The sequence below is a fragment of the Cryptomeria japonica genome, chromosome 3 (genome assembly GCF_030272615.1).
Source record: "Cryptomeria japonica chromosome 3, Sugi_1.0, whole genome shotgun sequence".
In the NCBI taxonomy this organism is placed as follows: domain Eukaryota; kingdom Viridiplantae; phylum Streptophyta; class Pinopsida; order Cupressales; family Cupressaceae; genus Cryptomeria; species Cryptomeria japonica.
This window is the reverse complement of record NC_081407.1, coordinates 173,118,566-173,143,539: the sequence shown is the minus strand read 5'-3', so window position 1 is coordinate 173,143,539 and position 24,974 is coordinate 173,118,566. Positions and strand designations below refer to the sequence as shown.

General features: G+C 40.3%; 1 protein-coding gene across 4 annotated transcripts in view; it reads right to left on the bottom strand.

Moving 5' to 3' along the window:
• LOC131029217 (uncharacterized) overlaps positions 1-24,974 on the bottom strand; it is a 201,151-nt gene that overhangs the window by 1,537 nt on the left and 174,640 nt on the right. The gene's annotated exons all lie outside the window — the stretch shown is intronic.

The following is a 24,974-nucleotide window of genomic DNA, read 5'->3' as shown; positions in this document are numbered from 1 at the left end:
TGGAATATCTTACAAGTGCAATGTTTTGTCCTTAGGGTGTGATCGAGTCAGGGATTCATGTTTTAAGTCTAGAATCCATGGTGGACGCATCAAGATTGAGAAATGAGGTCAAGTTAGAAAAGGTTGTCAAAATTGTCAAATGTTATTATTGAACGAGAAAAGTTGTCAATGTTGTCAAAGTGCAAAATTGTTGCAAAGTTGTCAACTGGATTTGAGATTTGCTAAGTGTTGAGGAACAATGGAAATATTTGAGCATTCAATACCTAGACAAGAGAAATTCCTTGTCAAGGTCAAATTTTTCGACCTTGACAGGATCAGAGAATAAGGAAGATTTTTCAAAATTCTTGTCTAAATTTAGGAATTTCAAGGTAGGAATTCAGTCCGAGATCGAAGAGCGGAATGCATTTTTTGTCCTTGATTGAACCTCACTTGCGTTCAACATTTTGTCCTTGTCTAATAGGGAGGTTCACTCATGCTAGTCCTTAGTCCATGGACCCTTGTAATATCCCCCTTAATTTTTCCCAAATTTTTTCCACAATTACATTCAACACAACACTTGTTACGGTTAGGAAATGAAAACCAAATGCTGCTGAAAGTAACCCTCCGCTTTCTGATCACTGAGAGCCCAATCTGGGAGGGTGAGAGCATACAATGATGAGGGGATCATTAGATGACAATAACTGAAAATGATTACAATCTTCGAGCAGCAAGCCAGCCCCTTCTGCTTATACAGCGGGATATTGAAAGCAATGCAATCACTTGGCGGTAAACCAGCCAAGGACAAGCCAAATAACTGAAGAGTGCAATCACTTAACCACTTGTTCAGCGGGAGGACTAGAAATGAAATTCAAATCAACTCTACCGCTTATGCAGCGGGAGGACAGTATTACAATATCCAAAATAGGCAGCAAAGCCAGCCTCTTCCACTTATGCAGTGGGAATTAAAGCAATAATCCAATCAGATGGCTGTTAGTACTACTAACCAGCTTACAATGCATAATATGGATTACAAACTAAGAGAAAATCACTATTCCAAGATAGGCAGCATGGCCAGCCTCTTCCACTTATGCAGTGGGACAAGAAAGAGCAATAGGAACTGTTGTTAGTACTACTACCAGCATTACAATATGAATCATAGAAGTAAAGAAGAGGACCAACAACAACAAATAATAACCAACTTCCTTCTTTCCACACCAATAAACTTACACACCCCAAAATCAACTCCCAACACCAAAAATCTCAGGGCACACCAAGAAAGCTCTTCACACAACCAACTACAAATTCTGAAATTAACAATAACACACTGAAAATACGCAGACCAGCAAGCTACGGACTCACTAAAATGCTCACAACTTCCCCAAATCAACTCCGAATTGCACCAAATCAAAAGCAAATGAGAGATATAACATAGACAATGCAAATAGAACCTCAAAACTGCACCGCGAACACCACAAACAATCAGCACGCAACCCGAGGCAGCGATGAAAAAGATGTCCCAGCTGAAAAGTTTGATTTGCAACAATAAATCCAATTCAGCAAACTTGGGGGTGTAAATTGGTAGACATCATCGCCTTGGTAGTAGGAAACTTCAGAGCCAATACCTAGAATGATATAATCAATAGGTAGGGAGATATGAACAGAAGATCACTTCAGCCACACCAAAAACCAACAACAATGAAATCTACACTACACTGAAAATCTGAAAATGCACACTAAAATCGAATCACACATTAAGAATATCCAATCACAGCTAGGAGTGATGTCTCACACTCAAAGTCTGTCAAGAGCCCTAGGAGGTATTCACCCTTGAAGATTGTCTGGAGTCAATCTGATAGCATAACGGTCTAAATTGTCTGAGATATCAAAACAAGAGCCTAGCACTCTTATTTACAACTTTATGGAGCCCCAAATTCAAATTCAACTCCTTCCAAATTGCCATGAAATGAAATGAAATGGCATTACACTTAGGCATCCAAACCAAGATAACTTTAACTTGGCAAAAATCATATTTTTCCCCTTAGTGGCCGCCCAAATAATCAACCATCAAATGCAATGTAAAGTTGTAATTCTTTTTAATAAAAAATACCTCCATGGGCGTCCAGACTTAGGGAATAAAACATTAATCTATCCTCAAAGTGGTCATCAAAAGCATAAACGACATCACCATATAAATCAAATGTATCTTTTTTAATTCAATCCCTTATCCCTCCATAGTGGCGTCAAAATATTCAACCATAGGCTAAAGTTCTGCTAAATATTTCAAAAGTATGATGCCGAATTAACACAATTAATTCAACAATAGAATATGATGCCAAAATAAAATATTACCTTAAGTCATTTAAATGATAAATGACTAAGTCCAATAAACTGCACTCTGGCACCCCATTATGAAGGTAAAATATTTTGCCAAATAGACTTAGGATAAAAATATTATTTTCTCTTTTTTTTTTCCTAAGTCGTCCATCCATAAAATAATCAAATATTAAAACCTTATGCCTAAGGTAGTAATATAATAAAAATACCTTCACCTCAAATATTGATTATTGCCAAATTGAGCCGAGGACTAAAATGCTAGAAATTACCAAAACTGAACTGAGTTGGAGCTCTGAACTGGACTACTAAAAATAGTCATCTAAGTGAACAAAGGATCCTGCCGAAATACTGTTAGAAATAGCCACTGAGATGAATTGCACAATCCCTGCCAAAAATAGCACTGCCAAAAATAGTACTTAGTATAAATAGCATATTGCTAAAAATATGAGATGTTCCGTACGCAGTACGATCTCCTTCAAACACTATTGCTCCACGTACGGTGTAATTCGTATGGCTTCTTTAGAACGTACGGTGGTGACCATATGGTATACTCCCTCTAGCAATCAATGTGCGGTGACGGATCAGTGACTTGGACCGTACGGTGAGTGTTGGCCGTACAGTAATATGTTGTGTTTTGACCATACGATGGGGATGGTAGTACGAACTGAGCGTACGACAGTGCTGGTCGTATGGTGATAAGTTGTGCCTTGACCGTACAGTGGGGATGGTAGTACGAACTAGGCGTATGGTAATGTTGGTCGTACGGTGAGTGAATATCCACCGAGTCCCACTCCTCGAGTCCTCCAAACGCTTAGACAATCGGTGTTTATAGAGGAATGAAATGAATTATTAATATTTTAGACACAAGGGACTTAGATGAAGATTCGCACTTGCCAGAAGGAATAATCTGAGGATTCGTACATGCAAAGAGAAATTATATTGATAATGATCGCACAACAGATTACACAGACTTCGAACAGAAGCAGAATAGGGTGAGGAGAAACTCCCACCGAAACTACAGATGCCAAGTAGGGAGGATCTCTCACCTCCAAAATGGCAGACAAGTTGAACTCCAACTGGAATTTGCACATATAAAGAACAATATCAAATTCACATACCAACACAAATGACAGACTCGGCCATAAATATGGGCTCCGAGAAATTTCCCCAAGGGTTACAAACGGGCCAACACAACCAAACTAAGACTTGACTAATCTAATTAAATAAAGGGCTCGAAAGGTTTGTTATTAAATTTGGGGCCTTACAATAAAGTATTTTAATTTTATTATTTAATTATATAGGGGACATCACAGTCCTCCCAAGCCAAAAATTGCTTGCCCTCAAGCAATTGCAGACTTGGATGCTCTAGAATTTGCTCGCCTTCCTAGGTGGCATCCTCGATGGGTAGATCCTTCCAGCACACAAGGAACTCCTTGACTCTGCGCGATCTCAGCCTCTTTTCTCTGACATCGATGATCTCCGCCGGTTCCAGAATTAGTTTTCCTTCTTCATCGATGGGTGGCAGATCCTTGGATACTGTGACGCGCTGCCCAAAGACCTTCTTGAGACATGACACGTGAAAAACATTGTGAATCCGACTCCCCTCAGGAAGCTCCAACTCATAGGCAACTTCGCCCACCCTCCGAACCACCTTGTAGGGTCCATAGAAACGCGACTTCAACTTCTCCTTACCACTTGTCTTCAAGGAGGATTGTCTGTACGGTTGAAGTTGGAGGTATACCAGATCGCCCACCTCAAAATTTTGCTCAACCCAGTGTTGGTCGGCATACATCTTTTGTTGGTTTTGAGCCCTTTGCAGGTTATCTTTGAGAGATGTCAGGATGTCCAAACTCTCCTGAAGACAATCTTTGGCCCTTGGTGCACGACTATCTCCCAATGCCAGATCAACAAATGAAGAAGGTTCATAACCATACAGTGCTTTGAAGGGTGGCATGCCTATCGACATGTGATAGGTGGTGTTGTAACAGTGTTCACCCAAATGTAGCCAACAAACCCAAGCCTTCTGTTGTGCTGAGACCTAGTTCTTGAGATAACCCTCCAGCCATTTGTTCACAATCTCGGTTTGTCCGTCTGTCTGTGGATGGTAGCTCGTGCTGGGCGACAACTCAGTTCCTGCCAACCAAAATAACTCCATCCAGAAGGTACTCAAAAAATGGCTATCCCTGTCACTTACTATGTTTCGTGGTAGAACATGTAAGCGGAATACCTCACGGAAGAACAACTCGACCACTTGAACTGCTTGGTATCCTGTGGGGATGGCAAAAAAATGGTCATACTTGGTCAGGCGGTCTACCACGACGAAAATGCAATCCTTTCCTTGCACTCTGGGGAGCCCAGTAATGAAATCCATCGAGATGCTATCCCATTTCTGGTCGGGGATTGGCAGTGGTTGCAGCAATCAGACCAGTAAGGTGTGCTCAGATTTGTTCTACTAACAGGTGGAGCATTCCCGCACATACTACAAAACATCATTCTTAAGTCCCTTCCAGGAGAACCTTTCTCGGATCTGTCTGTAAATTTCCAAGTATCCCGGGTGTCCGGTTAAGGGAGAGTACTGCATTTCCTTCAAAATCTTTTCCTTCATCTTGGACTCGGGTACCAGATAAATTATGTCCTTGTAGTAAATGATGTCATCAACCACCTTGTATCGGTCATCCTGCACTTGACCATCCATCAGTTCGCAGGCAAAAGTATTCTTGGAGTATTCAACCAACAAATGTTCCTTCCAATCCATTGAAATCTAGGATAGAGAACATATGGCAGGCCTTCTTGACAGGGCATCGGCTACCACGTTATTCTTGCCCTTCACATACTCAATGTCGAAATCAAATGCCTAGACTTTGCTCACCCACTTCTGTTGTCGTTCGTTCAGACCCTTTGCTCCAAGAAATATCGCATGTTGTTGTAGTCTGTCCATACGACAAACTTAGCCCCAACGAGGTACTACCAAAACTTTGTCAATGCGTGCATGATGGCGAGCACCTTCTTGTCATAGATGGAGTACAACTGCTCAGCTCTCGAGAGCTTTTGACTCTCGAACGCAATGGGGTGATGGTCTTGCATCAACACCACTCCAATGACTTCTCTTGAGGCATCGCACTCCAGGATGAAAGGGCGAGTGAAGTCTGGTAGTGCCAAAACCGAACACGTACCTGCGCATTCCAATGGAAGGATCCTTTCTTTGTCAGATCTGTCAGTGGTGTACCAAGCTATGAAAATCCTTTCACAAACCTTCTATAATAACTGCACAATCCAAAAAATCCACATAGCTCCGAGAGAGTCTTGGGTGGAGGCCAGTCCAGAATTGCCGGAATCTTCTCCTGGTGAACTTGTACCCCCCGGGCGCTGATGACGTGACTCAAGTACAGGACCTCAGTCATTCCAAATTCACATTTGGACCTTTTGGCATATAATGATTGCGATTTCATAATCCCCAATACTTCATCCAAATGTCCTAGATGTTCCTCCCAAGTCTTGTTGTAGATGAGTATGTCATCGAAGAATACCAATAGGAACTTACACAGTTACTTGTTGAAGATGTGGTTCATGCAGGACTGAAAAGTGGCCGGAGCATTGGTTAATCCAAATGGCATGACCAAGAACTCATAGTGTCTGTAATGGCAACGAAAGGTTGTCTTTTCCACATCTTCCTCCCTCATACGGATCTGATGGTACCTGAAGCGGAGATCAATTTTGGAGAAATAGACTACGCCATGTAGTTCATCTAGCAGCTCATCGATCCTGGGAATAGGGTATCTATTCTTGATAGTCTTCGTGTTCAATGCACGGTAGTCAACACACATTCTGAGAGTTTCATCCTTCTTCTTCACCAGTACCACCAAGGACGCAAAGGGGCTAGAGCTGGGCCGGATCCATCCTTTATCGAGGAGTTCCTGGATCGTTTTCTCTATCTCTTCTTTGAACTTCTTCAGGTGGCGATAGGGTGTCGTGATAACGGGTTTTGCTCCTTCCTCCAACTCGATGGTGTGCTCAAACCCTCGGTGTGGGGGTATACCAGGTGGAATATTAGCGAAGACCAACTATGCTTATCCAAAACCGCCTGAAGTTCCTCATCCAGGTAGTAAGTCGGTTGCCCTTTCACAGGTTTTGTCAAGATCAAGCAATGTGCTGCCTAGACTACTTCATCATGTCTAAAGATGGCTTCCATCCGTTTGGTGGAAATCTCCCTCGGACTGCCATTCGACATTCCTTTGAGAACCACCTTCCTGCCATCCACCTCGAATGAGAACATCCTTTTGAAGCTTTCCGTGTACTGGTCGAGGGTCTCCATCCATTGAATGCCCAATATGACATCCGTGTCATCCAGACCTACTAAAAAGAAATTGTCTGTCATCGTGTAATTTCCCATGGTGATGCTCAGTTGCGGAACTAGGTGAGTGCATGATAGGAGATTGCCTCCTGCCACATTGACATCGAACCCTTCATGCTCCTTTGTACACAAACCCCTTCAAGTGATGAGTGATGAATTTACGAAGTTGAGCGAGGCCCCACTGTCGAGCATAACAAGGACTCGTTGCCCTTGAAGTGTACCACGTACCCTAAAGACACTGCACCTTGCGGTACCCGCCAGTGTGGCAATGATGCCTCCGCTCCGTACCAATGTGGAGATTCTCTCCGCCAAGCTGGTTTCTTTGGCAGATTCATCTCTTGGTGGTTCACTTTCCTCATGCTCCTCTTCTCCATCGGACATCACCTCAATATAGTGAATCTTCTCTTTGCCCAAACATCGGTGTCCTGGCTCCCATGGCTCCCTGCAAGTGAAACAAAGCTTCTTCCTTCTGATTTCCTGTTTTGTGGCTTTATCGAGCGATGACTTCTTCGGAAAGGGTTTATTATCCTTCGTCGGAACGAAGGGTGGTTTGGTATGTGCAAAATTTTTGGAAGAGGAAGATGTTGCCATGTTATGGGCCTTTTTGTTTGCTTCCATGAGAGTGTTGGGGTTGAACCCTTTCACCCAACCTTTCAGTGGTTCCATCAATCCGTCCATGAACAATACTACCAATCTTCGCTCTGAGATGTCTATTACCAACACGGATAGCCTTTGGAACTCTGTGATGTAACTGTCCACAGGTCCCGACTATTTTAGTTGTGCCAGCTCCTTGAAATTGAGTTCTGGATCCTTCCCATCAAATCGGTCTATGAGCCTCTCCGTGAGGTCGGCATACGAAGTTATCTAGTCATGGTCAAGAGTGACCATTCCATGATGCCACCATTCGTCAGTGACTCCTTCCAGATGAAGTGTTGCAAACTTGATAGTTTCATCTTCAGGCATCAGGTTGAGTTGGAAGTAGGTATTTGCTTTTTGAACCCAAGCTTGTGCTGAGGTTGCTCTGGTCCCATCAAAGGATGACAGGTTGATCTTACCAACCTTCCGCTTGATGTCATTGTTATAGTGTCCATAATAGCCCCGACTTCTACCACTCGAGTATTTCATCCGGAGCTCAGCATAATCCTTGAAGGATATGTCCCCCTCGAGATTTGCATCCCTCCAATCTTTGTTCAACTGTGCTTGCATCTCCTGAAAGGTGGGTTCTTGCTCCTTGCATGGGGCTTCTGATTTCTGAAGAAAAGTCAGCATCAGCAGCCGTGAATGTGAGCGTTGGAAGTTTGACCTTCCAGTGACCGAATCATCGCCCTGCCCATTTTGTTCTCCATTCGTTTTTCCCATGGCCAATTGTCGTAAGGTTTCCTCCATGATTTGTTGTCGTTGCTCCCCTCTGGTTATGGTGTCATTGAGCTGAGCTGAGCTTGGCTTCTGGTAACCTCCCTTAATAGTGCCATGACTTCTCTTGCAGGATCCTGTGGTTCCCCCATTCAGTCGGCATAACGGTACCTCCTTCTAGTGTACACTTGCATCCACTACACGATAGGCTAGCAAGATCACCAACTCTGATACCACTGAGATGTTCCGTACGCAGTACGGTCTCCTTCAAACACTATTGCTCCACGTACGGTGTAATTCATATGACTTCCTTAGAACGCACGGTGGTGACCGTACGGTATACTCCCTCCAGCAATCGGTGTGCGGTGACAGATAACTTTTAGGTCCTTTTGGTCATTTGGTTTTGGTGTTTTGTGGGTTTTGGTGGCAATCTCATCAGTCCCTCCGCTTTGCAAGTGTTCGAGGGCCGTTTTGATTAAGTCTGCTTTTCGTTTGAGCAAATTTGGTGAAGTCTAAGGGCCTGTTTTGTCTTTTTTAGGGTTTCTGCATTTCATCCTAGATTTTAGGGGTTTCTGTTAAGATTTTGAAGAAACTAAGCATACAACTGGAACCAGGGCCCTTAAAGGAACCTCCTAGTAAAATTTGAGCCAAAACTAAGCAACTTTCTATTTTTAGAAAGTTCCTATTTTTTAGGGATTTTACTGTCTCAGAATGTCGTCATCTTGCCAAAAATCAAACTTACTATTTTTAGTAAGTTTCTATTTACAGTAAGTCATTCCTGTGTCCTGTCTAGGGATCTAACACTGACATTTTAAAGGTTTCTATTTTTGAAAAGTTTGTTCTGACAGAACCATTCGGGCAAGGTGACAAAAATCAGGCATTCGCGACTACTTCTAATTCCAGAAAGTCAAAAAGCAGACAGGGAGGGTCAGAAAATGGTTAAGTGCTGGAAGCCCATTCCTGAAAAGGAAAGCTCAAGAAATTTGTCTAAGTCTGGGAAACCACCCCAAATTCTTATATGGTGGCCTGATCTGGAAGAACCTCAAAATCCATCCAAGTCTTGAAAGCATGGAAAATTGTGAATTCCACCACTTAGTGAAATTCCACCCAAATCTTGTGGAGGGCTCCAAATGGAAGTCTCATGGAGGATTCAACATTCAATAAAAATCCTTGCCCAAGTCAATTCAGCGCCCAAGTTTGGCCAAGGGTGCCAAACTAGAGAAGGCAAGGATAGCATGGAAAGTGTGAGAATCCATGACCAAGGCAAAATCACGCCCAAGAAAGTAATAGGGCGCTAAATTGGAGGGATCAAGGAAGGATGGACAAGGAATGGAATTCCTTCCACAGAGAGAAGTAGCGCCTAGACATGAGGGAGGGCGGTAAAGTGGTGTGCTCATGGACAATGGACAAAATGATGAAATCCTCCTCCATAGTGAAATTCAAGAGAGTGCTAAAACACACAAGGCATGGAATGCGTAGAGAAGTCAATAAATCCATGACCAAGGCAAAATTTTGCCCTACTCCTTAGGAGGGCACTGAAGTAAAGAGGTCAGGGAGGGAAGGAAAAGTTGTGAATTCCTTCCTTAGGTGAAATAGTGCCCAAGATGAAAGGAAGGCGCCAAAACAAGAAGGTGATGGAAGATTCAAAAAAAGTGCGAATTCCTCCTTCATCAAGTTTAGCACCCAAGCCATGATCAAGGCGCTGAAATTGAGGGGTCATGGAGAAATCAAAAGTTGATGAATTCCTCTACACATGGAAATAGCGCCCTAGACTAATGGAAACCACCAAATTGAGGGGTGCTTGGAGGCATAGAAAATGAACAAATTCCAAGACATGGTGAATTCCATGCTTAAGCTTGAAAATTGAAAATTTGTCTAAGGCATGAAAGTCAAACGGTCAAAGAGGAATCAAAAGTAAAATCCCCTCGGAAATTTTTTTGAATTTTCTATTTTTAGACACTGAATTTTATCAGAATGTAATGAACCTGGCTCCTAAATTTTAGGAGGATCCCTATAAAATAAGGGATGTTGAAATGGGCGTGAAAATTCATTCAAAAGCAGAAAGCAACAAGTTAGAATGAAATCAAGCGAATCCTAAAGAATCTTTCAATTTCCCTCTGAAATTTGAAAGAGTGGGAGTTAATGAGTTGGCGAAGGGAATCTTCCAATTATGATGCATAACTTAGTGCATTAAATGAAACTTCTAAATTTGAACTCGCTCACAAGGGAAGTTTCTTTTGCATGGCGTAGTGATTGGGAAAGTATGACGCATCATGAATTCAATTGCTAAATTGATGCCTCCTAACTTAGCAGTACGATTTGAAGGTTTCTATATAAGCATGGAGAGGCATTTCATTTCTCACATGCAGGATTCAAGAAAGAAGAATTGGAGAAGTGAAGAGTGGTTTTCATCTTTTCCAAGGTGCTTTTCAGGATGGCAGAATCAAGCAAGGCAGCTACCCTCTCCAGGAAGGCATTGATCAAGGCAGAGATGAAAGGTTTCCTTCCTCGTTCCCAGATGAATTCCAGATGGGAGGAAATCAATGATACAAATTTGGGCACATTCAATCTGGTTGCATTCAAGATCAAAATGTTTGGGACAACAGGGCATAGTCCATCACCAACAACTGTCAAAATTGTCAAGAGCAAAATTGTTGCGGCAGCTAGTTTTCCTCCTACTATTCAGTGTCCAGACTTGATTCTGGAGTGTGTAGAACATTATAATTCGGAGCGGAAGACAATTTCAACATCAGATGGCAAGTTGTTGGCAACATTGACTCCGGAGTCAATTGGTGAGGCTTTCGGAATTCCTTCACACTATTCCATGACATACAGGACCAGCAACGGAGCTAAGGCAGTATATGAAGCACGTCCTGCCAGGTGTGCTGATTTGATTAATAAACATAGGTTGCTGAAGCCTAGGATGCATGCCTCCAAGATGCCAAAGGCTCTCACTATCTTTGAGTTCAAGTAGGAGTATGTGGACCTGATAAAGATACTGAGCAAAGTAATGGGGTGTTCACATTTTGTGAACTTTGAAACCTAGATGTTCTTCTACATAGGCAAGATCATGAATGCAAATGGGCTAGTTGACTAGGCCAGATTGATTAGTCATTACTTGCATGAACAACTGCAAAACTTAAAAGAAAAAAGGTCCCAGTCCTTCTTCATGAGCTCCTACCTAATCTATATGCTTGTGCGAAGGGGAGGATTTGATGGTCTACCAGCAAGTGGAATCATGGGTTGCAGACCAGCACAGCTGAAAGTACATGAGTGTTATCCCCAGCTGCATCTTCACAATGTTAGTTCTTACAGATTGGCGAATGACACCTTCACTATGTACTTGACACGGCTTATGTAGAAGAAGTTGCACGTAAGGGTGTCGCTACAAGCAAGTGCCTTGGTCCAGAGGTATGGAGCTACATTCTTGCAATTTCCTAAATTCACCTACATCAGGATGCAAGGACTCTCATTCCAGTCATATAAGTTGCTAAGGTATCCATCAGACAAGCTCATATTGCTGGAGCTCATGAGACTGTTTATAGCCTATGATCAATTACAGAAGAAGAAGCAATCAATTGAATTCCCAGTTGTCCTAGGTGACTTCATGGAAATATGCCCAGGCTTGGAGGCCGCTGAGAGTGCAACAAGGGAATTGGCATTCTATCGCCTGCCATTTTATACATCCAAGGCCCAGTATGATCCTTACTACCAAATTAGGAAGGTTGTTGGCGTAAAATTCATACACAAATTTCACTTAGAAGATTATTGGGCAGGTGCCGAGGATGACCTTAAGGTCCGGAAGAAAATGCATTCCAGATTGCCCCTTGACACCATCAGGATAAGTGAAATTTACCAGGTGCCGAATCAGGTGAAGGAGGATTCAGATTTGGTGCAACTTGAATTTGAGAAAGTAAAAGATCAGCCCATTCAATTGCCAAATTGGTCAGAGCTCGAGATTGATGATTTGAATGTCCTGGCTAGACCAGTGCTGAAATTCAGTAGGCACTGGGTTGACCGACAGATAAGGAAGTTGGCAGAAGGAAATGTTCATTTGACATATTAGCTCATGGGAAGTCTAGATTCCCATAGTGAGGCGACCAAAGGCTCTTCACATGCCCAAGCAGGAGGGGAAGTCCGGATTGATAAAGGGAAAAATGCCCCAAAGAGACCAAGGACAGCAAGGAAGAAGGATATTCAGCAAGAAGTTCCACAGGAGGTTCAACAAGAAGTCCAGCAGGAAGAACCTCCACAAAAAAGAGCAAGGATAGAGAGGGAGCATTCACCGGCGAGTTCCTCGAGTGTACAGGAAGTAGAGATGTTTTCACATCCAGCAAGTCCACCTCCAGAGAACATTTTGGCACCAGATATACTCAGCATTAATGCTTCACAAGGACACAATCAACCAAGAAGTCAAAGACCAGAAAGTCCCCCACACTAGGAAGAGGCTCGTCAGGATAGCTTCGTGGAAGTTATCCTTGGCGAAACGGAAGAAGAGTCACAGGAGCAGGAGCACGTAGAGGTTCATAGTCACTCCATCCCTGCTCCAGATTGGTTGATAGGAAGGCTGAGAAAGGAACCAGAAAAAGAAACTGATCCAGCCGAGGAGTTAGAAGAATTATTGAAAAAGATGGATCAGCAAGCAGAAAGGAAGGCTCCCCGAAAATTCTCTAAGGTTGTAATGAGTCTAGATCCCGGACCCTGCACATTGCTGAACCTGCAGTAGATAAAGATAGGAACGAAATCAAGCAGGAAGATTATGTTATCAGACAAATTGATCTTGGCCATGCTTCCACAGGTCAAGTAATGGGAGACTTTGAAGAATCTTCCTTAGCCGTGAAGGAAAAGATGCTGAAATCAAAGGCAAAATGTAAGAGGTTGAGGGAAGAAAATAGAGCCCTATGCGAGTACATCAGAAGTTTCAAAAGGCCCCTCAGGGAGGCAGGTCCTTCATTCACTCCTCCTTTCTCCCTTCCTAAGGAAGTTGTTGATGATGCAGAAGTTATTAGAGCAATGGCACAAAATTCCAGGGAATGGATAGAAGATGTTTACACTGAAGCGGAAAAATTCATCGAGGACCTGGCTCAACTTCATTCAAAGTTTGTGGCCCTCCTGAGCAGATTGGAGACTACGGAAGGATTGTGGGAAGATGTGCACATATACTAGAACTTAACCACTCCGCGGATCAAGGCTTTGACAAAGATTCCAAGGCAAATTCTGATTGATGGGAAAGTAATTAAGGAGAATGAAGCTTATGACTTTCCCCGATGGTTCTACGTCGTTTGCTCAGGAAAGAGCACCTTCGATAAATTCAGCATAGAGTCCTTAACTTTGAAAGATTCCATCAGAGGGGTCCAGGAGGAAATCATCAGTGCAATTGAGGCATTGTTCGTAAGGAAACTCAATGACAGTGGAATAACAGTGAACTCCCTGAAATCTCAGTTGCACGAGTTCTTCTTTGTAGGTTCATTCCCTAAGGAACATTTTGCAAATGTTTCTTCATTTTCCAGTATAATGAAGAAGACACAGGAAATCATGATGGAGTGGGAAAGCTTCTTTTCCAAGAGTGAGGAAGAAATTGCCTTGATGGAATTTGACATTGAAAATGTGCCAAGTGTCTCCATTGGAGAACTGGAAGCAGTCATCAACAAAATGGGATAATGGTCGTCCATTCTTTGACGAGAATCTTTTAGTTGAATAGTGGTGGCATATTTACTGTTGGGGCTATTTTGACTAAGTGGTGGTCCGGTCAATGCATGTCGTCGTCGCATGAGGAATCTTCTTGCATGCAGCCGCCTTATTTATGATTCTATGACAGATTCTTCGTGCATGTCGTCGTCGCATGAAGAATGATGGGCATTTATTCCTTGCATGGAGATGTTTATTGTATTTTGGGCTCATGGAATAATTATATATGGGCTTTATGGGGTGTTTATTGCTGATTCCCACCTTGTTGCATATTGAGTGGAGAATCTTCTAGGGTGAAACCCTAATTAGGGTTTGCATGGCCCGAGGCCTATATAAAGGGGTGACCCCCCTCATTTGTAAAGGGAGGAGAGATTATTATTTGAGATTGTTGCATCAGGATTGTTTAAGTAGCCAACTTAATACATTGTTCAATTTTGATGGTGTATTCTTGTTCTATTTTAGCAATCTGCATGGTCTTGCTCTCTTCAGTTAGATTAGATTTGCTTACATGTTGTTAGGAGAACCAGATTTGATAGGAGTACTTGTTGCAGAATTCGAGCTCATACTTTTGGTGTGTAGCTAATTGTTGTATACCATGCAAATTTAGCCCGAGCCTTTTGTTATGTGTGTACGCTTAACTTCAATCATCAGTGAAGATTGTTTGATCCAATGGTCCATATTGGTGATCTAAAAAAACTTCTACACACCCTTTGAAGATTGCACCGCCTCTGCGTAGTTGTGCTCTACTGGCAAAGTGAAGCGTGGTTTGATTTTGCATGAGTGATCCCATATCCTGTTCTTAGGATTAGATTAGCTTTAGCATAGTTCTCTCTACCCCACTCTCATTTACTTTCTGCATAATTCGAAAATCCAAAATCCAAAATTAGGGATTTCATTGCAAATCATCCATATAGAAATCCTTGAGCTTGCATGAGTTTATTATCTCCTTCAATTGAACACACGTAATGCCCCTTGGGTTAACAACAAACCCATCAGTCAACTGAGTCACGTCCATGCACTAGAGGAACCTTGGAATTAGCAGTTTGAACTTTTGTGCAATCTTAGCATACAGACTAATTTTGATCAAGAGAGGGTAAGGTGACCGTTGGTAACTTTATTCTGTGTTCGACACTGTCAAAAAAACACGTCAATAGGACTTAGATGAAGATTCACACTTGCCAGAAGAAATAATCTGAGGATTCATACATGCAAAGAGAAATTATATTGATAATGATCGCACAACAGATTACACAGACTCTGAACAAAAGTAGAATAGGGTGAGGAGAAACTCCCACCGAAACTGCAGATGCCAAGTAGGGAGGATCTCTCACCTCCGAAATGGCAGACAAGCTGAACTCCAACTGGAATTCGCACATATAAAGAACAATACCAAATTCTTATACCAATACAAATGACAGACTCGGCCATAAATATGGGCTCCAGGAAATTTCCCGAAGGGTTACAAACGGGCTGACACAACCAAACTAAGACTTGACTAATCTAATTAAATAAAGGGCCCGAAAGATTTGTTATTAAATTTGGGGCCTTACAATAAAGTTTTAATTTTATTATTTAATTATATCGAGGACATCACAAAATAGTAAGTGTTTCCAAAGTGATTTTTACCACATTATGAGCTACTGCCAAACTTACTAAAAATAGTAAGTCCTAAAGAGATCCTCAGATTGGTTTGCATGTTATACCATCACAGAGCTCTCAAAAAACCTAGAAAAACCCAGAGAACTCAACAGCTTCTGCCTCCACTTACTAAAAATAGTAAGTCAATCAAACTCCAAAACTTGCTATGCATGTACCCTCACTGCGAAGCTTTCTGAAAACCCAGAAGGAATCCAGAACCCAAACTGACAAATTCCAACACACAAGCCTTCGAAACTGCAAAAACATCCTTCCAGAGGTAGGAAACCCTAATTTCTGCTTCCGACTAGCCTACAGGTCCCTAAAATAGGCTAACGGTCAGTTAAACTGATTACTGCTGAGAAGGGGACATTACAACCCCCCCTAATTTGCACCCTATAATTTGTACTTGAGTGTGCCTTAGGTGCACCCATGTTAGCTCTTTTGTCCTTGGAAACCTCTAATTTGCACCTAAGCTTTGTCCTTGTTTGGCATGGATTGGTACCCAACTTGTATTGTTTTGTCCTTGAAAATATGTCATTAGCGCCCATCATGAAGTCCTTCACATCTCCTTCATAGTGCCTAACATGAATCCATAGGTGTCATTGATTAGCACCTAGCATTTTCCATCTAACAATTCAAGGTTTCCTAGTCCCTATCAAGGTCTCATTTATGCCCATCCTTGATACTATTTCATTATTAAGGTCCTTGACTACATTGAAATGGTGCTCACTTTTAGTCCTCCACTCTACCCTAAGTGCGCCCAAGGCTTGTCTATCCTAGCATGGAATTACATTGGTGTCTAGTCCTTGGGGACACCTAAAATCTGCCTTCCTTGTCCCTAATACCACCTCAAATGCACCCTTTCTTTGTCCTTTCACTCCTTGAATCCCACTCAAGATCATTTGTCATTGCATATCTTTAAATCTCGCCTTAGGATCTAGTCCTTACACACCTTGAAATGCTGCCCTTCACTTAAGCAATCCTTGTCCATCATTGATCACTGCCTTGATTTGTCCATGAACACACCTAAAGTGTGCTCATCTATCCAAGCTCACCTTGAATTAGCACTCATCTATCCATGAAACGCATGCTTTAGCACCCTTGAATCCTTAGGAACCTTGATTTGGCACCCACCTCTCCCTAGGAAACAAAATTTAGCGCTCATCCTTGTCCTTCAATGCCTATTAATGCTGCTAGGGAGGAGTTAAGCCTAGGTTGGCCCTTGGAAGGCGGGATGAGATCTTGAAAAAATCAAGATAAATAACCTTTTATTTTCAAAGTCGGCTAAGACCAAGAGGGTTAAATTCAAGTGTGAGGGTGCTATAAGAAGGAAATATGATTTTATCAATCACAATTCAATTGGCAACAAGAAGCATATTAGACCTAATTCGCATAGGCAGAGCAGAAATCAAGTGGTGAATGGCGTTGGAATGGAGTGTTGGACCTTATTCTTAGACCCCTCAAACCTACTCAAGGGAAAAGATGCCTAAGTCAGCCCTCTTAGAAGAAATTCAAAATTTAAAGGGCAAAACAAATGATCATCAAGACGGCTGACCTGAATACGATTGCAATTAATTTGGATCTCAAACAATTAAATGGCAGGTCAGCCTAATGAAGGATTTGTAAATTTAAACTTGGGGAGAGCTATAAGAAGAAAATCAAATCTCTTCTTTCAAACAACTGCTATTCAATTCGTGATCAATAATCAGCAGAGCAGACTTTTAGGCAAGTTGCAGCAGGCAGAGGTGTGAATTTAGGGCTGAGCTGATCAAAATCAGAAGCAACTTAAGGAACATCAGACCTGAAATCTTGCATTGACAGACCTTAAAACATCATTTTCCAAGTGAAATCATCATTTTCAGAATTGGTGAATTAGTTACAATGTTTTGATAATGATTAGTAAGCCTATTCTTTTGTAGTTCTCCAATATGAATTAATGACACAAAGGTTTAAACTTTCATTTTATTATAGTTTTGCAATTCATTAAGGGTTTTATCCACTTTTACAATTCAAAGTATTTCATTCTTTTCAGGTAAGAAGGAGAACGAAGGACTCACCAATACAAGGACATGATCCACACATTTAAGGCAAGATTCGCACTTCATTAAGAGAAGGAACTCAACAATGTGGAAGATGGCTCAACTAAGGAAATCAAGGACTTCATGACCAAAGTGGAGATGAAGGACTTCAGCCTCAACAATGCAAGATGCAATATGGAAAGAACAAGAGGAGGAATCAAGGTTCAAGGAAGGATTTTACCTCTTTGGAAATCCAAGATCAACATGAAAACTCTACTATATGGGATACACTACAACAACAAGAGAATGAACGCAACAAGGAATTTCATGATTCTAAGGATGAAGATTCCACAAGGACAACAATGTGAAGATGAGAATGACATTCACCAGTCAACAAGGAATTCAAGAAGATGATAAAGAGGGATTCCACATCATAAAGTCAAGGACAACACCAAAGAATCCAAGTCCAAGGCAAGGAATTACAAAATAAAAGACCATCAAGGGAGCAAGTAATTCAAGATTTCAGAGTTGAGGATGGAAATGCATCACAAGAAGAAGAGCTCCTGAGTATCAAGATGAAAAGTGAAATGTGATCAAGGATGAATGATAGTTTCAAACTTTCAAAAGAGTAAAGCAAAGTTAGAAACTTGATCACCAACATGATGCAATTTGGGAATATGAATCATCACAATCAAGTAAGATCGGATAATGTTGAGTATCAAGACATATGCATGCTGAGGTGGCGTGTAATGTCCACTTCTCCGCAGTGATTAATTCAGTTGGCCATTAGCCTATTTCAAAGGCCCGTAGACTAGTCGGGAGCAGAAATTAGGGTTTCTTATTTTCTAGGAGGATTCTTTGGTGTTTTTAGGGGGTGTATGTGGGAGTTTGACAATTTGGATTTTGGATTCCTTCTGGATTTTCAGAGAGCTTAAAGATGGTTCGACATGCATCTGCATCGGGTGACTTTTCTCGAACTTACTATTTTTAGTAAGTGCGACGGTTGCTCAAAATGTGGTTAAAATCACTTTGGAAACACTTACTATTTTTAGCAATATGTTATTTTTAATAAGTACTATTTTAAGCAGTTTTATTTTTAGCAGGATGTCAACACGCATGTTCAGATGGCTATTTCCAGTAGGTTAGTTTAAGCAGTTGGTCTTCCAAGCATTTTTTGGTGCTATTCTTGGCAAGGGTTCTTCAGCTCAGTTTAGTAACTATTTCTGGCAAGGCAATTCTCTCAACTTGTATCCCCATATCCTTGGAGCTTGTTTTGGTAGGTTCAGTATTTAATAAAAAAAGTGTGTTTTAAATTAAATTATAATTTAAGGCAAAGGTTGGACGATTTATTTTAAAGGGATTGATTAAGTTATATTGATATCTAAGTCATTTCCTTAATTATATATTGGACGATTTATTGTTGAGGAAAAATACTTTATAAAGTGAAATATTAATACGGCAAGATGGACGCCTTATGGAGAAATAAGTTAATTTTATCATATATTTCACTTATCTACCTTGGATGCCACATTATGATTTTATTGTCATTTTTATAAAGTATATTTGCTCCTATGAGAAGGTCGATTTGGAGAAAGGAGAAATGAAATTGTTGGTTGAAAATTTTGTACACTTGGGGAAATATACAAAATTGTGGTTTCAACCACAGCACACGAGTAAAAACTCTCCTAATTAAGGGAAGGCTCCCCCTATCTAACTACAACTTGGAAAGTAAAATGGGATGGGATAGCAATCTTTCTTCTTTTTTCAAGAAAGACAATATCCTTTTCTCTTCACAGAAAAGGATAGCGATTGAATAACAGCAGTAAACACTTTTAAGTGAAATAGGAGAAAGGAAATGAAGTTTCCTGAAAGTGCAAAGACTTCCGTCACTTCCTTCGAGACGGGACAGCAATATCAAGCTCAAAGACTTGACTATTGAAAGTCCTATCTACCCTTTGCTATACTAAATTTTTACAACAAATAAAAAATAACAGCTCAAAGACTGGAATAATCTATTCTTTCAACACAAAGACAAGAACTAATGCAAGCTCAAAGACTTGCTGCTCCTTCAAGAATGTTTCCTATTTTAATTAATCTTCTCTACTTGCAGCTCAAAGACTTCAAATCAGATTGGACTAAGCTCCTTTAGAAACACTTTGCATAAAAAAGATAAAAAGATTCAAACTCAAACATGTAGCTCAAAGACTCAAAACTTGAGTAATCCTTCTTTATTATTCTTCAAAACCTTCAATTCACATACATAAGCTCAAAGACTTCTTGCTGTAAATTTGGCAAAGCTTTTGCTTGCTTTCCAAAAGATAAAAATTACAATAGACTCCTCCAGTATTTATAGAAGAGGAGCCTTGAGAAAAAGGTGGGAGGATCCTAACTAACTTGAGAGATTCTCTCAACCACCAAGACTCATTCAATAACTAACTGAGACTTCATTAACTAACTAAGAGTTACTCTAACTAACTAAGACTTATTCCAACTACAATCCTAATCGAACACAACTTGTAGTTGCCTTACATGTAATTACAAAAGTGCAAGTAATGTGTAACTTGCTTTTTACAAAAAATACTTTTACATGTAACTTGTCAAAACGAAATTACAAATGCATAACTAAAATTATTCCATGTGTCTAAAGACACGACTTTAACTGCATCATCCTTTGTCTGTGATGATCTTCATGTCGCTTCAGGATGCTAGAACTTGAAGTATTATAGATTGGTAAAGACATCTTGAACCGGAACGGGAACTTGCATCCTTGTCTTCTTGCTTGGGGTAGTACTAGCTTTTCAAGAGGGAACGGGCTGCCTTCCTCTTTTCATGTCCTGACCATCTTTGTCTTGAAAGCATTCTATGTTCTCAACCATGAATTGTTGTTGTATTTCTTCTTTGTATCATCCTTCATTCTTGAAATTTGCTTGCAAAATAAGGCCCATGCCTTAATCCATTGATTTGGTAGATCGTGTGTGCAAACCGGACTGACAAGGGAAGAGAGAAATTGATGCAAAAATGGGCTCACAAGTGAATTTCGGGTTTTGGAAGTTACATTACATGTGTGGGATAAACAAGAGCATTAGCTTGCAATTGTGGGGAACAAACATGCAACTTCATATGTGTAATGGGTAACTACAAGTTTACACTTGTAATTGGACCTTTAGAACTCATTTTCAAGTGTTTTTTGAGCGTATTTTGGACCAATTTCGGGTTTTGGATGGTTGACTGCAGGTAGGCTTTAAATGGGGAAAATGAATGAAGGTGTGAAATGAGTGGATAAAATGGTATGTACGGATGATGGGAATGAATATGAAAAGATTTTGGGAAGATCATCTTCAAGAAAATGAGAAGAACTTTCAACATGTAATCCGATTCTAAAAACCCCATTTTGAAAGGATGGGTATTTCTCATCTTTGCAACTTGGAATTTCAACAAAAGATGGTTAAATCTTTTATCCGTAAGGGAAGAACAATTATTTTCATCCAACTTGTAATCGGGATTTTAAAATCCCGAATACAAGTAAAGAGGGAAAATGGGGAAGAACAATGCAATTCTAAAATTGCTAATCAAGGGGGAAAATCTCTCTCACAAAACCGATTTTTGGGGAAGAACCAACATATTTGAAAACAAGAAAAATGAAACAAGAAGAAAAGAAATCTTACCTTGCTCCAAACTGAAAATGCCTTCTTCAAAAAGATGATTAATCTTTGAAATAAAGAAGAATATCTCTTAAAAAGAAATTAACCGTATTCCAAAACCCTAGCCATGTTTTTGAAAAAATGCCCAAAACTGAAAAACGTGGCAGCAAATGCATGAGAAATGGCATGGAAAATGGCCAAGACTCTTTCTAACCTCAATACCTTAGCATACCAAGCCAAAACGATTCATAACATTGCTGATTCATGGCATTTTTTATGAAAAAAAATGTGGTTTTTTGGCAAAAACGTGTTTGCTGTTATAAAGCTAAAAACCAGCAATCTTAACCTCCATGTGGCGTGAAAGGTGTTTGAAAATGCATAAAAATAGGGAGGAATCCAAAACGCCTTCTATCTCCAAAAAATCTCCACAAAAATTTGCTAAAAATCCTCAAAAAACATGTTTTTCCTTGCAATTCGGGTTTTTTGGAACAAATAGCAAGTTTAAAATGTATGAAACAATGAAAATCGGGTTTTTTGAACGATATGACAAGTTTAAAATTTCACTTTTTCAACATGTTAGGCAAAATCGGGATTTTTTGGCCAAATAGCAAGTTTAAAATGTCAAAAATGCACTTTATGAGCAAAATCGGGTTTTTTGGACCAAAGTGCAAGTTTTAAATTGTCACTTTTTCACTTACAAGGCAAAATCAGGATTTTTAAGACAAATAGCAAGTTTAAAATTCACTTTTTCACTTACCAAGCCAAAATCGGGATTTTTTGGACAAATGACAAGTTTAAAAATTGTCAAAAATGCACTTGCAAGGCAAAATCGGGTTTTTTGGAGCAAACTGCAAGTTTTAAATACTTGTAAATGGGAAATAAAATCCCTACAACAAGTTATACTTGCTTGCACATATGTAATGGGGATTTAAAATCCCTATTACATGCAAAAACCATTAAAGTAGGGGTTTTTTGACCAAACTGCAAGTTTACTTGTAATTGAGTCAAAAAATCCCTATTTTAACTAAAAAAGACCAAAAAACAATAAAAAAGTTAAAAACAACAAAGGGGAAATTTAAAACAAATTACAAGTAACATCTTCTAAATAAAAGTGCACATGTAATAAGTCAAAAATTCCCCTACAAAGACCAAAACAATGAATATCATTAAAACTTGCAGTTTGAAGAAAATTCTCCACCTGCAGTCAGGATTTTAAAATCCGATTGAAGGAAAGACATAGCAAACGAACCCAGAATTTGACGAAATTTGAAACATAGTTCGAGGATGGACTGAGGATTAAGCCAGTCCAAGGATTAGTCGAAATTCTGCCTCGGGAAGCATGCCATAGAGTAAAAATTTTCATTTTTTCACAAAAATTTCATGTAATGGTCCTTCATTTTTGGAAACAAAAATGAGGACAACAGAAATGTAATTTCAAAATAATGTGAAGTGAATGTGCATTTGGGTTTGGCGTTCATTTGGAGGGAATGTGAATTTGAATTTGGAGACACAAAGTCTATAAATAAGAGTGTTGGGCTCTTGTTTTTGGTATCCAAGAATTTTTATAATGAAATAATGCCGAAATGCAAAGTGAAAGCTTCAGGGAACGCTTACCTCCTAGCCATAGCTTGATTTCTCTCTTGCAATACAGCAACTAGTCGAGCCAGAGACTGCTCTTCATTCAGAGGAGTGGATTGAAGATAATGTTGCAGATTTATATATTACATTTCTGATTTTTGGGAGTGTTGTAGTGTGTTCTTGTTGCTAGTCGCAGAGTGTGCTGAAGTGGATTTTGGGTTGCAGGTCTCTGTGTGTCATTCTCCTCGTTTTGGGTATTTCATCTATCTTTCTTTATGGTTTAGGCGATTCATTTTGCAAGTTTATAGAGCTCAAAATGGTGTTTTGGATTTTAGTTTTGCAAAATCGTACCTTAGTTGGCCATACCATGTGGCTGATCACTTTGGAATGCGTGCATAAATTATTGGGGTCGGTTTTCCATGTTTTGTTGTCCTAGGAATGATCGCCTACCTCCTAGTGATCATTTTCTTTTAGTTTTGTGTCATTTGGTTAAGAATTGGGTGAATTGGGAGTGTTTTAGTGGGATTTGGTGTTGCTGGTCTGTGTGTTTTCAACATGCTGGGAGTATATCAGAATTAGAGTTTTTGGTGTTTGGAGTTGGTTTTGGGGTGTGTGATTTCATTGGTGTGAAGAGAAAGGACTTGGTTTCATTTGCAGTTGTTGGGCATGTTATTGCACTTGGTTCATCACTCTTATATGCTATGATTCATATTGTAATGTTGGTAGTAGTACTAACAATAGTTTCTATTGTTCTTTCTTGTCCCACTACATAAGTGGAAGAGGCTGGCCTTGCCGCCTATCTTTGGAATAGTGATTTCCCTTAAATTGTAATCCATATTGTGCATTGTAAAGCTGGTTAGTAGTACTAACAACTATCTAATTGGATTATTGCTCTTAGTCCCACTGCATAAGTGGAAGAGGCTGGCTTTGCCACCTATTTTGAATATTGTAATACTGTCCTCCCATTGTATAAGCGGTAGAGTTGATTGTAATTTCATTTCTAGTCCTCCTACTGAACAAGTGGTTGAGTGATTGCATTCTTAGGTTCTTTATCTTGTCCTTGGCTGGTTTACCGCCAAGTGATTGCATTGTTTTGTCTATCCCACTATATAAGCAAAAGGGGTTGGCTTGCTGCCCGAAGATTATAATCATTTTCCATTATTGGTATCTAACGATCCCCTTGACACTATATGCTCTCACCCTCCCAGATTGGGCTCTCGGTGAACAGAAAAGTGGAGGGTTACTTTCAACAGCATTTGGTTTTCATTTCCTAACCATAACAAGTGTTGTGTTGAATGTAATTGTGGAAAAAATTTGGGAAAAATTAAGGGGGATATTACAGTGGTATCAAAGTTGGTTTTTTTGCTAGCCTATATGTTCCGAGTGATTAGAGTTCTCCTTGAGTGACAGAGAAACAGTGGTTGATTCAACAGACTCAGTGGATTCAATGGCAGAGAGAACATCAAATTAGAATGTTGCCAATGGGGCTATGGAGAGAGTTGAGAAAAAGTTTGAAACCATGATGACCATGATGTCCCTGTTGCTGGCCAAACTTAATCAGAATTATGGTGGGACTCCTAATCAGCCCACTAATGGACTTGAAGCTAGCACTTATAATAACCTTGGAGGAAATGGAAACGGGAGTAACCATGGAAGCAACAATGGAGGAACACCTAGAGGGTCAGTATCAAGACCTTTGCAACCCGTCTTCCTACCCAAGGAAGTGCCTCAAGCTGAAATTGAGATACCAACAGTGGATGAAATAAGGAATAGTTACATGGAGTATGCTACCCTTCCTGCTGAGATCTGGAATATCCTCACTTTGGACCAGTTCATGAATCAAAAGATGAAGAGAGGTAGAAGATATGATAACCACCCTCATGCTCCGAGAGATTATCAACAAGCCCTCAGAAAGGTTACCCTAGCCCACTTTGACGAGAGTGATAAGTGTTATGCTAGATCGCGGGTTCAAAAGTTGGACAATTATTTGTCCTTGAGACCAATGTCAAAAGAAGATAGAAAAACAGTAATTGAGGTTGTGCATGAAGAATCTCTTAATGTTTCTTATGGAGCTAGTGGCACTATTGAATACACTCTTATGCTTCTAGAGGAAGAGGAAATGAAAATTGAAGATGTTAAACAAGAGGAAAAAGATAGAAATTCAGATTGCTCTTGGGATGTCTCCAATGAAGTTCATGTAACTTCATATGATGAGAAAATGGATACATCTAAGGATGCCTACATGGTAAATTTAGAAATGGAAAAGGTTAATAGGTTGTTGAATGGAGATTCATGTTATGAAGCTAAAAATATTGTAGCTAATGATGAAGTTCCTAATGACCAAGAGGCTATCCTATTTTGTGAGTTTAAAATATGCCAAGATGATGACATTCA